Source organism: Peromyscus eremicus, chromosome 10, assembly GCF_949786415.1.
Source record: "Peromyscus eremicus chromosome 10, PerEre_H2_v1, whole genome shotgun sequence".
In the NCBI taxonomy this organism is placed as follows: domain Eukaryota; kingdom Metazoa; phylum Chordata; class Mammalia; order Rodentia; family Cricetidae; genus Peromyscus; species Peromyscus eremicus.
The window spans coordinates 23,237,762-23,249,845 of NC_081426.1; positions in this window are offsets into that span (position 1 = coordinate 23,237,762).

Below are 12,084 nucleotides of genomic sequence, written 5' to 3' on the forward strand. Positions count from 1 at the left end.
GTCAATACTAGGCTGTCTTGAAATCTCCTCCACCAATGACATTAGTCCAAAAATCTTCCATATAGCCTCAGGCAGAATTTTTGTTTTTGATCAGGGCAGAAAGCAGCCACATTCTTTGCCAAAATATCACAAGAATGGTCTCTAGGCCACTTGCTAATCGTCTTCCCCTCTGAAACCTCTTGAGCTGGGCCTCCATAGTCCAAATTGCTCCCAGCACTGCTGTCTTCCAAGCTCCTACTGGGATGGCCCATTAAGTTCTGCTTAAAGCATTCAACTGCTTTTCTAGTCCAAAATCCCAAAGTCTTCCATATTTTTTGTTGTGGAATATTTGTTTACACCATAAAGATGTATCATTGCCAAGGCACCTTCTGGTTGGTTTAATAAAGAGCTGAATGGTCAATAGCTAGGCAGGAAGAGGTTAGTTGGAACTTCTGGAGACAGAGAAGACTCTGGGAAGAAGAAAGGCAGAGTCACCAGCCAAATACAGAGAGAAAACTGAAGGTATAAGATGGAAGAGAGGTAACATCACATGGCAGAACATAGATTTAAAAATATGGGTTAACTTAAGTTATAACAGCTAGTTGAGACAAGCCCAAGCTAAAGGCTAAGTTTTCATAATTAATGATAAGTCTCTAGGTCATTCTTTGGGAGCTAGCTAGCAGGACAGTGAAAGACTCATTACATTTGGCACCTGACATGGAGCATGTAAATCCACATAAAGCCTGAGAAATCTGGGGTGGAAAGGAGTTCTGAGTAGGCTCAATTGCTTGCAGTGTACCCACGCATAGCTCTTTTAAGAGGCCCTGCTACTGTGCACTTGAATGTGATTTATGAGCAGCGGGCAGGGCATCACTTGGTGGCAGTGGCAGGAAACTAAGTAGAAGTGCCTACTGGAGCTGGGGCAGATAGATGGGCTCCAGGCAGGGGCCCTTGGGCATGAGGCTCCACTCTCACCAACCCAAAGGGGTGGGGCCAGCCACCAGGCCAGGTGCTAAGCTGAGTCATGCAGTGGAGAACCTAGCCACTGCTTAGCACTTTAAGGTTTGGCTTACGTGGTCAGAGAAGGCTGCAGGTGTGCACTAAAGCAGTCCAGACCAAGAAAACCTTTAAACAGATACAGTAAAAAATGGGCATAGACAGTCATAGAAAAGAATAAATAGTTTTAAAATAATAAAAAGTCTTTAAAGAGAGAGTAAAGTGGCATAAAAAGAATAAGCCACAGGAAATACACAGGGCATCTGGATCCTGTATGGTGCTTTGTTGACTTTAAATTTTTAAATGCTGTTGTACAAAAAACAATAGCTGATGGGAGACATTGGATTATGGAAACTGCTAAATTAAACTAACCTATGTATTTTAAGAATGTCTTAACTTTAAAATGGAAGTCAGAAAATATGTTGCATTGGGGGAGAGGTTATGTCTTTGTTTCCACAGGAAACAAAAAGTTATGGTTCTCTTCAAAATTAATGAAGATCAAATTTGATTGGGGGAGACCTCCTGAGGATCTTGGCTACAGATATGAAGAAAGAAACCAAGAAAGACTACAGGACAGGAGACATATATGCTGATCCCTCTACTATAGAAACAGCTCTGAGACTGGATAAAACATGATAAATCTTGTTGGCTACAGAGTCCATCCTTTTATATGACATGTATAGAGGTTTGGTTATACAGTTCAAACAAACTTTTAAAGTTGACAGATGCCTTTTACCTGCTCAAACATAAAACAAAAAATCATCTTTAGCTGACTTGTGCACACCATACATTCCATACTTGTGTTAATGCAGATATGTATGTTACCTTTAAAAGATTGTGTGTTTTCAAAAATAAAGAACCAAATGCCAATAAAGAAAAGTAGGCCAGGTGATCCAGCCTCAAAATGCCTCTGTTATAGTTTCCTCAAAATTCTGCATCCAAAATAACTTCAAAGCTGCCAGCTAAGATGGTCCAGCCTCACACACTACTCCAGCCAGGACTTCAGATAAGCCCTGCACTTTCCCATCACATAAAGACTGGACAACAAATGATACAGTTAGCTCTCTGGGGCTTGACCATTATCCCAATAGTCTCAGGGTCCCCTAAAGATGCCACCTCCCCCAGACAACAGGAAGTTATTTTAAGACCACGACGCCCACATTCCCAAGAGATGGGATAGGTGATTTGGTGGATTATGGATGTTTGTCATCATTAGAGGGTTTGTTTGCAGAGTGTTACTGGTCATTGTAAGGAAAGAAACTAAGCATGAGAGGTTAGACTTAAGGATCTCTTTCTGAAAAAAAAATGAGGGAGGATATAGAAATGATAGGATAAAAGGGTAGATTATTAAATCTACTTTAAACTAAAAAGCAACTGTTAATCTCAGATATTTTACATTGGTATGTGCCAAGGACAATTTTAAGAGCCATGCCATATTGCCTACCTGAGTTAAGTTTCTGTTGTCCAGTATTGAGCCACTAACCAGAAACTTTTGACATGCCTGGACAAGTCCTGAGTTATTAGAAAATAACTTAACATTTCCTTATCTTTCTGCTACAGTGACCATTAGTAACAATGTTTTGTGGTTAGGTTGCTTGGTGGGGTTGCTTGGCAACTCAACAGTCCCCCCATCTTTTCCCAAAGAAAGTTCCCTGGTCTGCTTACTATAAACCCCACCTGAGAAAAATAAAATTTTGCAGCTTGATCAGAATACTGTCTTGCTGTCAGTTCTTTGTGTCTCTTGTCCCTTTCATTTGCTTGACCAGAATACTGTCTTGCTGTCAGTTCTTTGTGTCTCTTGTCCCTTTCATTTGCTTGACCAGAATACTGTCTTGCTGTCAGTTCTTTGTGTCTCTTGTCCCTTTCATTTGCCATTCCCCCTTCTAGGGTCTCTGCTGAAGATCCCGCTGGCCGGGACAACTGGTGCCCAGTGTGAGGCTCAAGAACATGGAGGAGTGGTGAACGTCATCGTCACACACCAGGGCAGGCCTGCCTAAGAGTTGGACCACCATAGAAGACAGCTCCAAGAGCGAAGGTCCGGTCAGTGATTGCCACGGAAACGCCCGGCCATGAGACAGATCCGGAGGAATTGCAACGTGACGACTCAAGGTATGTTTACCATGGGACAAGCATTTAGTAAACAGGATTTGTTTATTTCAGGACTAAAACAGTCTCTCAAGACACGAGGAACTAGGGTTAAAAAGAAAGACTTAAAAAAATTTCTTGACTATATTGGAGGTGTCTGTCCTTGGTTTCCCCAAGAAGGAACCATAGATGAAAAGCACTGGAGACAGGTTGGTGACTGTTTAAATGATTTTTACCAGACCTTTAGTCCTGAAAAGGTCCCCATTCAAACTTTTTCCTACTGGAATTTAATTCGTGATGTCTTAAAAACTTATAATCATTCCCCTGATGTTCAAAAATTAATTAAGGAGGGAGAAAAAGACATGTTATAATTTTTCCAACAAACAGCATGGTCAGACCTGTCCACAACAATAACCCATCCTAGTACCAACTTCTGTCATAGTTATTGTTCTATTATTGTGAAGTCCATGACCAAGGCAACACTTATAAAAGAAAGTATTTATTTGGGGGCTTGCTACAGTTTTAGAGGGCAGGAAGTATGGTAGCAGGCATGGTGCTAGCGGAGTTGCTGAGAGCTTTACATCCTGATCCACAGGCAGCCAGCAGAGGAGAGAAACACTGGGCCCAGTGTGGGCTTTTGAAATCTCAAAGCCCACCCCCAATGACACATCTCTTCCAGCAAGGCCACACCTACTCCAATAAGGCCACACCTCCCAATCCTTCCCAAACAGTTCCATTGACTGGGGGCCAAGCATTCAAGCATATGAGCCTATGGAGCCATTCTAGTTGAAACCACCACAAAACAGGAGGAGGAAACCCATCATAAATAGACCTGGATTTGGGTACAGAGTGGTCAAAGCAGGAATGGGAATAGGCTCTAATTGTTCCTGCTCTCAGGTAACCTTGGACAGGTCTCATCTGCACTTTGATGCCCCCACTGGTCAGGAGAGGTAAAGGTGGAGCACAAAGCTTAATGACATCTTTATGTGTCCCTGTTTTCAGATGTGAGACCAGATGAGAAGAAACATGCAGGTATAAACTCACAGGAGTCCCCAGAAACTCAAGGACAACCCTAGTTGGCGACAGGATGCCTTCACTGCTGTGGAGAATGTCTCTGCAGGACAGAAAGCCAGAGCTATGAAGCAAGGATGAGCCACTGCCTGGGCCAGTCCAGATATTGCAATGCTCTCATGTCCAAACCAACAAGGGGCTGGTTCAAAGCACCAGTGTTTGGGATCGGGTAAGTCATGGTTAATCTGTTCTACATAATAAAGGAAATACGGCAGCAGCAGCCAGTCCACAAAAAAAGTTGACCCAATTTCCTTCAGTGAGGTTTATTAGGAGGCCTTGGAGTAGGTGGGGGCGGGGAGGGGGGAGTATTATACAGAAACAATACAACATATGGAGATCTAAACATGATGATGTCCTAATTGGAAGAAGGCACTTCCCTTTAAAGTCTGGAATGGGGCTTCATTGAGCGAGACAGAGAGAACCACCGTGAGAGGGGTGGGATAGTGAGCTTGGGGACAGAGGGGCCTCTTCAGAAAGCAGCCTTCAGAGCGATCTCCCAAATAAATCCCCCTGAGAAGTCTCCCAGGACTAAACTCCAAGAACTAAGAAAAGTTTTAACTTTTTATAGCTTTTAGGAGTGGCAGGAAGTTTCACACCACATGATTTAGTTCATCACAGTTTATATGACAAGGAGCATGGAGGAGCCAGATACCATAAATCAAGATCTGTCAAGTCACAGCACAGAGTCCCAGAGAGAGGGGCAGGGTGGCCTGGCCTGACTCAGGCTATAGAGCTTTGTCTAAACGTTCAGGCCAGTGTTTTCCATTCTCCACAGGATTAATGGCGGTGTGGCACTGGGAATATTACCTAATCACACCAGGGCTTCCGTTCCCTCCTCAGCAAAAGAGCAGGAAAGAGCATCCACCTCAGAGGGTGAGGTCCTGTGGGATTACAGGATGTGGAAGTCTCAGTGATGGCTCTTGGAAGGCAGCAGGCACTCAGGAAGGATTTGCTATTGTTTGTCTCGGGGGCTGAATGTCCACGTCTCTCCTTTGGTAGCTTCGCTCTCGTCAGGAAACGTTTCCATTTCTGGCTACGGAAGCTGCCACCATCCTGTTCCCATGCCTGGCCCCTGTCCAACACACACACACACACACACACACACACACACACACTCACACACTCACACACTCTCTCTCTCTTTCTCTCTCTCTCTCTCTCTCTCTCTCACACACACTCACACCCTCATTCTCTCTCTCTCACACACACTCACACACTCTCTCTCTCTCACACACACACACACACACTCACACACTCACACTCTCTCTCTTTCTGTCTCTTTCTCTCTCTCACACACACACACACTCACACTCTCTCTTTCTCTCTCTCACACACACATACTCTCTCTCACACACACACACACACTCTCTTTCTCTCTCACACACACACATACTCTCTCACACACACACTCACACACTCTTTCTCTCTCTCTCTCTCTCTCTCTCTCTCTCTCTCTCTCTCTCTCTCACACACACACACACACACACACACACACACACACCTGCAGACCCCACACTCAACCTGGCCACTCCCCTCCATGCCAAAGCCTCTTGTGTAAGCCGTGTCCCAGCCTGCCTTGGTGTTCCTCTAACAAACCCTGCAGACTAATGGATGCCATTTTAGGAAAGGCCTTAGCAAGCAGAAGGGGAGGATATGGAATTCAGGATCTCCTGGACTGTCTCATGTGCTCACCCTTCACTCCAGCCGGTGAGCCCCTTCCAGGCTTCACCCTCACACGGGATGCGGCTAGTATCTCCTGGGGCTGACCCCTGGAATGACTGGATTTAGAGGGGTCCTGGACGCCCTTCTGACCTTGTTCCTGACCCCTCAGCCAGTCTTAGATCTCAGCATTCACCTCTGCCTGCTTTGGACTGCAGTTGTAGCTTCGGCTTATTCGGTCTTTTTTTTTTTCAGAAATTATGAGTGACCTCCTCCCTGAGAGCCTGCACTAGAGTGTCCATGCTGCCTGAGACAGGAGGTGGGGGTGGCATTGTGAGACAGATGTGTAGATAGGGCTGGCCTTGAATGCCTCCTCTCCCTACCTCAGCCTCCCGAGTACCGGGACTACAAGTGTGTATCAATTTTCAGAGGTCAATGTTTAAGGAAATTTCTGAGGTTTTCTGTGGTTATTGTCCTGTTCGGGCTTTTCTATTTCCTTTTTGCTTTTGTTTTACTATTTACTTACTTGCTGTGCACATGTGTGCGCACACTCACACCGTCACTTGCACGTGGAGAGCAGATTCTCTCCTTCCACCACGTGGGTTCCGAACAGAACTCAGACTGTCAAGTTCAACAACGGACACGCCGACACCCCTGAGCCATCTCGCTGACGCTCGATCTCACTCTTTGGGAAGAAACTTATTTCACTGATAACGTCTCTTTTCTATTTCATTATTGTATCATAATTGATTTCCTCCTCCTATTCTTCTGGGGGTTTCTTTACTATTTCTTTTTTATTGAATTGAACGCTTAGTTACTTTTATCTCACTCTCCACGCTTCCTGACTATATCTAGGCTAAGGCACTGAGGATTCATGGACATTCTTCCCAGGAAACATCTCAGCACTTTCTATGTTCGGCCCATCGGTCTTGGCAGCCAATGGTAGGACAACCTCCACTTTTCCATCCAGTAGACTGTGCCCACATTGGATCATGCTGAGGGCTTTTCAGGCTTTGCCTCCTCGCACCTGTCATGCGTGTGTGAACATACCTCAGTGGATTTTGATGTGTCAATAGTTCTTTTGCCGCTATCCTTTCTTTAATTAGGATACACAGTAAAAGGTTTCCTCATGGAATTTTCATACATATTCTGTTTTGTTTGACCCTCCCTCCCCCATCTCTCTGCTCCCTCTCTGCTTTTTACTATTGTAAATTTATAATTTATGGTTTCCATTTTTACTACCTCTTTAATCCAAAACTGTACCGATGGTTTTTGTAATTGCTAAGTAAACATATATTTTTCCTTTGATTTTTTTTTCAGTGCAGAAAGGTGGCTGGCAGGGAGCCTGCCTGGGACCGACCTAGGCCCTCTGCATGTGGATGACAGTCGTGTAGCTTGATCTGTTCATGGGGCCCCTAGCAGTGGGATCAGGACCTGTCCCTGGCACATGAGCTGGCCTTTTGGAACCTATTCCCCATTCAGGGATGCCTTGCCCAGCCTTGATGCAGGGGGAGGAACTTGGTCCTGTCTCAACGTGACATGACATGCTTTGTTGACTTCCATGGGAGGCCTGCCCCTTTCTGAACAGAGGAGGAGTAGATGCGGGGTGGACATAGACAAGAGGTAGGGGGAGGGAAAACTGAGGTTGGTATGTAAAATAAGTGAAAAAAAATTTAATGATTAAAAAAAAGAAAAGTAGCTGGCATGCTGGTATGGCTTCCATTGCTGTCTATTTCACATGAATACTAAAAAAAAAAAAAACTATATATTAATTTGTGAGGAAGGAAGAAGAATGGATCTGGAATGTCCCCCACAGGCCCATGTATTCAAAGCTTCCTTCTCAGCCTGTGGCACTACTAGAAGACAGTGGAGCCTTTCAAAGGTGGAGTCCAATAAAGGAAGTGACGTCATTGGGGCACACCCTTGAAGGGGCTATCAGGACCCTGATCCCCTCCTCTTTGCTTTCCTGTTGACAGTGCCTCTGCCACTCTGTCCTGCCTTGGCACACTGTGCTGCCACTGAGACAAATGACCATGATCTGAAAACATGAGCTAATTAAACCTTCCTTCTTCTTAGATTGATTGGCTCAGGTATTTTGTTACTGTGATGGAAAGCTGGAAGACGATGAATGGATGGATGATACCTAGATGGATAGAATGATAAAAACTAGATAGAATACCCACCTTGTTAACTTTCATTAACCTTTGTTAATGAAAACCTGAACATTCTTACTTCTTTGAGTATGTTTAGTTGATCTCTTGATTTCTGAATTAGATCTGCTCAAACCATCCATAATGGTTATGATCTGCTGACTTCCCCTCGCATCTCAGCAGTCCCAGCCCCAGAGTTCCTTTGGGGCATGATGTCACATGCAGCTGTCCTCTGCTCCCATTTTCATCTCCACTGAAGACCTCGCTGATGCACAACTGCCTCTGTGGTCAAGGATATTAAGTGGTTCTAAGCTACCTCTGCGGGACCCCCTCCCCTGCCTCTCTAGGAACAGCCTCATCTGTCCCCAGCATCATCTCCAGCACTCTGGGAAGAAGGCATGGCGAGCAGGAATGACAGGGGAGCCCATCTCCCTACAGTCCCGTGTGCTGTTTAACTGGGGCTGGATGACTGAAAACAAATCTACTTCCCAGGCGTTTGATTGCTTGTACCTAACAGGTATTGGGCTGCTAATAGCTTGACTGAGAACTCAGTTCTCCAATTGTGCAGCTAAAATAGTTCTTCTGCAGCAAAGCAGGTGCCCATGACATACTCCCACCAGCACACCATGTTGCAAGCACGGCATCAACACTGACTGCAAGCAGAGTGCCCTTGTGTCCTGTTTCCATTGCTCCTGACCTGCATTAGCACAGCCGTGCAACAGAGGCCCTTTCACGGCTGCTAAACTGAAGTACCTGGGGAGAAGACATATGTCAGGTGGATGCTGAGGTGCGGGGACAGTGTTCCTCCTGGTTGGATGCATTCAGTGTTCACTGGTATTTGATCTGAGGGGAATCCATGGAAAGGTTGCTGAGTGAAGTAGGATTGGGGGGGATGGGTGTGAATGTGAGTGCAGAGATCAATCCAACACAGCCCCAGATGCAAAAAGCTTGAGTGCCTATCAATTCACAAGTGAATATGGAGCTCTTGGTGGGGCCTGTCTCAGGGTGAGTTCAGCAGACTTCAGCAGTAATAAGGGTGGGATGTGGCTTGGTGACAGAGCACCTGCCTAGCATACATGAGGCGCTAGGTTCAAGCCCCAGAACGAGAGAGAGAGAGAGAGAGAGAGAGAGAGAGAGAGAGAGAGAGAGAGGGAAGGAAAGAGGCAAGAGAAGAAGCAGAAAGGAGGAGGAAGACGAGGAGGGAAATGTGCTGGGCAATGTAGGATTGGCAACAGTAAATGCAAGGTACATGGTCCCCTCAGTACTAAGAGGAAGTTGTATAAGCTCCATGCCTCCTCACTGCCAAGGGCAGAAAAAAGCAAAATCAGAAAGTCTAACTCTGGAAAACGTGACTATCCCCCAGGTTGCTGTGGCCAGGCTGGTAGCTCCTCAGCATACACCCACGGCCCCTAAGCCCCAGTGGCTGCTTAGTCTGAGTGAAAGTTCTCAGATTAAAAGCCATTGAGAGTGCCAGGCAGAAGGATGCCACCAGAGAGAACAGCAAGAACGGCTGAGTCCCAGCATCATCAGACCCCTTGGCTACCTACTGTAGAAAGAAAAGCTGAAGCATCCTTGTCTTGAGCTCCCTAGGGGCCACTGGAGGGGTGGGTCAGCATGACATGGGACACTTGGTACCAGGGACATCAGAGACGCTTCTCTCCCTGATGAACATCTGCCTTGTCTCACCAAGGAGTTCCTGTATATCCCAGGAGGAGATGGGTATTAGAGAGCATGTCACCAGCTCCCACCCTCCACTCAAGACCCGTCACCTCTGCCCATGTGGGCCCCCCAAGTCCTGAATACAACCTTTCTAGGGTTGCTCACTGACTTCTGTAGATGGCCTGAGCAGGGCCTCTGACTAGCCACTGCATTCCTCTGCACCCTCCAGACAGGTAGAGCCCCCACCCCCACCCCCACCCCCACCCCCGAACCTCCCTGCCATGCCTTACACTGCTTCAAGCATCCCGTGGGCCTCAGCTCATCCTTTGAGCAAGCCTCTGTAGTCACGGTTGGATATCCTAGAGTGGGCATCAAGAGTTTCAGGAGTCTTGCCGTGCCTGGGTCTCGGCAGGTTGGGATGGGGGCATTTCTCCCTCCAGAACCTCATAGCAGCTGACACTCACTCCTGTGGGGACTTTAACAGCTGCAACACAGAGCTGGGAGGTGGACACTGGAGACCCACACCTGTGAATGACACTTTGTATGGTCAGGCTGTCAGGGAGCCTTGCTGGGGGCAACTGTAGCTCAGTTGCTGCAGATTCCCTGTCCTTACTCAGATCTGGCCAATTCTCTTTAATAAACATCCCCTTGTTTACAAGTGGCTCAGGACAATTTCAAGTGATTTTTAAATGGCTTTGTTAATTTACGTACATTTTTGATTATTGGCATCTGTCACAGTTTTTTTGGAGCATGGTTTTTCACATCATTTTGGAAATGGATCCTCTGCTATTTTACAATATACATTTTTAATTTATATGTAGTAGAAGAAATCCCAAGGTCTCTTAAAGACCTGCTTCCCATTGGGCTGAATAATAAAATTGCACAGAATCCCATTTGTCAAAAAAATTAAATTTATTTCATCAACTAGTGCCTCCCTGTGATAAGCAAGGATGTCATTAACATGTGGAGGATGTCACTGGCCATGTCCTTAGACTGGGCCTTGGTCTATGGCCTGGAAGCCTGTTTCAGCACTGCGGAGCCTCCAGACACAGGCTGCCTGAACCAGCCATCTCCCTCCCAATTCCATACAGCTGTTCCTCAGGTTGCCTGAGTCCTCATGGTCACAGCCACAGCCACAGCCACAGCCATAGCCACTGTCACAGCCACAGCCACTGTCACTGTCACAGCCACAGCCACTGTCACTGTCACAGTCACAGCCACAGCCATTGTCACAATCACAGCCACAGCCACTGTCACAGCCACAGCCACAGCCACTGTCACAGCCACAGCCACAGCCACAGTCACAGCCACAGCCACAGGACAGCCACAGCACAGCCATAGTCACAGTCACAGTCACAGTCACAGCCACAGCCACAGGACAGCCACAGCACAGCCACAGCCACAGCCACAGCCACAGGACAGCCACAGGACAGCCACAGCCACAGCCACAAGACAGCCACAGCACAGCCACAGCCACAGCCACAGGACAGCCACAGCCACAGCCACAGGACAGCCACAGCACAGCCACAGCCACAGCCACAGGACAGCCACAGCACAGCCACAGCCACAGCCACAGGACAGCCACAGCACAGCCACAGCCACAGGACAGCCACAGCACAGCCACAGCCACAGCCACAGGACAGCCACAGTACAGCCACAGCCACAGCCACAGGACAGCCACAGCACAGCCACAGCCACAGCCACAGTGCAGCCATAGTCACAGCCACAGCCACAGCCCAGCCACTTGGCCCTACATTTCCTATTACCCCCAGGACTGCCTCTCATGCCACCAGTGCCTAACACAATTTAACAAAGCTAAAGCCTGTCGGCTCTTCCCCAGAACCCCTTGCCTACACACACACACACACACACACACACACTTTACATAGACATTTATGTATAAAGGACATCCAGACTGCTAAGCATCAGCCTGACTCCATACACAACTCACAGGATCACTCACTGTGTCCTTTGCTGCCACTGACCCCACCCCATCCCCATCACAACTTAAAGTCCCTTGTTCGCCAGCCGTAGATGTGACACTGAATAACCTGCCTACTGCCTCAGCACTCACAGGCCTCTCCCAGCATTCCTGCCACTCCTTCCCCACCTCACTGCTCCAAAAGGCCACCGGCCTCTTCCCCACCCCACCCCCTCTGCTGGGACAGACATTATCCCACAGGAATGGGCTTCTAGATCAGCTATGGTGCCCACACCTGCTTCCAGGATCCCATGAGGCATTACAGGTCTGCAGCAAAGCTGTAAAGGCCAGGCCTGAGCTGCCCTGTCCAGGCCCTCACCACTGCCATGCCTGCTTCAACCTGGCAACACCCTGAAACCTGTCCCGGGAGCCCAGGGAACCGCTTCTTCCGGCAACTCTGACCTCCATTTTTTGTTATTGTTGTTGTTTTGTCCTTTTGAGACAGGGTCTCACTGTATAGCTCTGGCTGGTCTGGAACTTGCTATGTAGACCAGGCTGCCCTCG